The 2,941-nt window shown below is 45.4% G+C and overlaps 1 pseudogene; it reads left to right on the top strand.

The window, feature by feature from the left end:
• The first annotated feature begins 250 nt into the window (after positions 1–250).
• Positions 251–815, top strand: LOC150046773 (BLOC-1-related complex subunit 7 pseudogene; annotated as a pseudogene).
• Positions 816–2,941: the final 2,126 nt, after the last annotated feature.

Raw genomic sequence — 2,941 nt, 5'->3', positions numbered from 1 at the left:
CCCCTCCTGGACCTGGCCCTCTACATGCTGTCACTCTCTTCAGGACACAGCCTCCCTCGCCCCCATCACTGCCCAGCAGGAAGGTTCTGCCTCACTGTCCTCCATACCCAAAGGTGCTCTCTCCCTACAAGGCACCCCACGGGCCTCACAGACCACAGGGCCCAGCCTGAAGTGGCCTGGAGCTCGGGAAGTCTGTCCCCAGGGACTCGGTAGCACCCATCCTTGTTCCATCTGACCTCGCCCACCCAAGATGAATGATCACAGGAAAGGGTGGCGTGCCCACTGCCACCACTGGCTTAGTCCCGAGTGTCCCAGCAAGATCAGCTGGAGGTCGAAGGTGAGGCCCAGTGGTAGAGTGCTCCCCTAGCATGCTCACATCCCTGGGTTCAATCCCCGGACCACACACACAGAAAAAACCAGAAGTGGCGCTGTGGCTCGAGTGGTAGAGCACTAGCCTTGAGCAAAAAGGACAGTGTCCCAGCCCTGAGTTCAGTCCCTGAAAAAGAAGAGGAGAGTTTTTTGGTAGGGGAGATGATGGCGACTGAACGCAGGATTCGCAAGCTCGCTCGGGTCAGTCAGTGAAGGGGCTTCTCACGGAGAAGGTGACCGCACTCACCAAGCAGGCTCTGAAGGGTTCCCGGAGCTCTGAGCTGCCGGAAGACGCCATCCTGCACTCGGAAGATACTTTAAGGAAGATGGCGATTATAGCCACACAGGACCAGCAGGAAGCTGTTGGGAAGAACGTTGGGCAGTCCTCAGGTCTGCAGGACCAGCTAAATCACCTGTTGAAACAGAATGGCAGACGAGAGGGGTGACAGCACTCTGCGTGACGCTGAGGAGGAAATACCTTGCACATTGTTAGGCTGTGGGTTAGAGTTTCCATTTTCATCTCCAAAAGTTAAGTAGGAAAAAAACTGTAGTTTCTCCCGAAAAGAAGCTAGGGATGAATTTTGGAAGCACTTCTTCTTCTATTTTCTTTGTATTTTTGGGGGGTAATGTATGGAGGTTACAGTAGTACCATTTGTCTGGTAATGGGTGCATTACTTCTCGAACCTTGAGACCCCTTCTCATGTTCTTTTTCCCCCTTTTCCTCCTCCAAGAAGCACTTCTTAAGTTAAAGTAACCATGCTCTTGCTGAGATTTCTTTTAGTTCATTTTGATTAATGTTATTTCATATGATGACATGCACATAGGCGTTGTGCTTTTGTGTTCCTCCCCTAAGATACCCTCTTTTGGTCTCACTGTGTGAATGCCTAGAGTCCTGTAGAATTTATCATACACCAGTGTACTTTAGATCTAGCTTCTACAGAGAAAACAAGCCCTGTTTCTCCTCTTTGGCTTACCTCTCTAACATAATTTGTTCTAGGGACATTCACTGAATTTTTAAGTTGTTCTGTTTAATATGATAGTAAAGTGAAAGTAAAAAGAACCTTAGTTTTTCCCATAGACTTTTTTTCTTTTTGCTGGTCTCAGGGCCTGAATACTGTCCTTGGGTTTTCTCAAAGTTGGAGCTCTACCACTTAAACCATAGCACCATTTCTGGCTTTTTCCTTCTTTCTTTTTTTTTTGCCAGTCCTGGGGCTTGAACTCAGGGCCTGAGCACTGTCCTTGGGCTTTCTCAAAGCTAGAGCTCTACCACTTGAGCCACAGCATCACTTCCAACATTTTTCTATGTATGTAGCACCGAGGAATCGAACCCTGGTCTTTGTACATGCTAGGCAAGTATTCTACCACTAGGCCAAACTACCAGCACTCCATGAGACTCTTATTTCTAGTTAACCATCAGAAAACCAGTAGTGGAGCTGTGGTTCAAAGTGGTAAAGCTCTAGGCTTGAGCAAAAGACCTCAGAGATAACCCCCATGCCCTGACAGAGAAAAAAAAGCAATATTATCTAATTCAGTACTAGGTAAATTTTTTCCCTTGAGGATTATGTAATTTGTTTTCTCTTAGATAGGGTTTCCCTACGTGGTTCATATGGATTGGGCTTGAATTCATGATCCTTCTGCCTCAGCCTCCTGAGTGCTGGAATCACAGGTGTGCACTGCCATGCCTGGCTGCCAAGTCATAGTTTACGTTCAGGAAAAGAGCTTCAAGCCAGACAGGTGGTGTGAGCCTGCACCCTCAGTTACTGGAGACAGAGGCAGGAGCCATCACTTGAACGTAGGATTCTGAGATGAGCCTGAGCAAGATCGTGACACTTCATCCTAAAGACAACAAAAAAGAGCTTCTATCGTCAACATACAAGTATGGTAATTTTATTTATTTTATTTTTTATATATTTTTGCCAGTCCTGGGGCTTGAACTTAGGGCCTGAGCACTGTCCTTGGGCCACCACTCTACCACTTCAGCCACAACATAACTTCCGGCTTTTTCTGTGTATGTGGTACTGAGGAACCGAACCCAGGTCTTCCCGCTTGCTAGGCGAGCACTCCACCACTAGGCCAAACTTGTGGCCCCATGGTTCATATTTTTTAAAGACTCTTCAATCTGTTCAGTCAAGAAATATGTTTTTAATGGCCAAAGAATGACGATGGGTAGTACCCGTTGCTTCTTTTCTTCATTGTGGCAAATTTCTACTTGAAAATCAGGCAAAAAAGTATGCCAGCTGGCCAGCTGCAGCCTCTTGCCTTGACCTGCATTCCTAGGGTTCTTTTCTTGTTATGACGTTTGATTAGGTGACCTTGGCTCATTTTGTAATTTTGCTTAATTATCAGCAGATTTACTAATGTGATGATGTTACTAAATGTGAAGGGAACTGAATTCCAGTGAATGCTTGTAGTAGAGGATGGACCATGTTGAAAACTTTACTATATATATATATATATATATATATATATATATACATGTCTACCTATATTCTTTAGATTCCTCTTGTTAATAACATTGTCATTATCAGCAAAAAAAAAAAAGAGGAGAGACATGAAAGTAGGAAGGAAGACA

This window comes from Megascapheus bottae, chromosome 24 (assembly GCF_031878675.1).
Source record: "Megascapheus bottae isolate mThoBot1 chromosome 24, mThoBot2.hap1, whole genome shotgun sequence".
In the NCBI taxonomy this organism is placed as follows: Eukaryota; Metazoa; Chordata; class Mammalia; order Rodentia; family Geomyidae; genus Megascapheus; species Megascapheus bottae.
The sequence above is the reverse complement of the archived record's forward strand: the minus strand, read 5'-3'. Positions and strand labels throughout refer to the sequence as shown.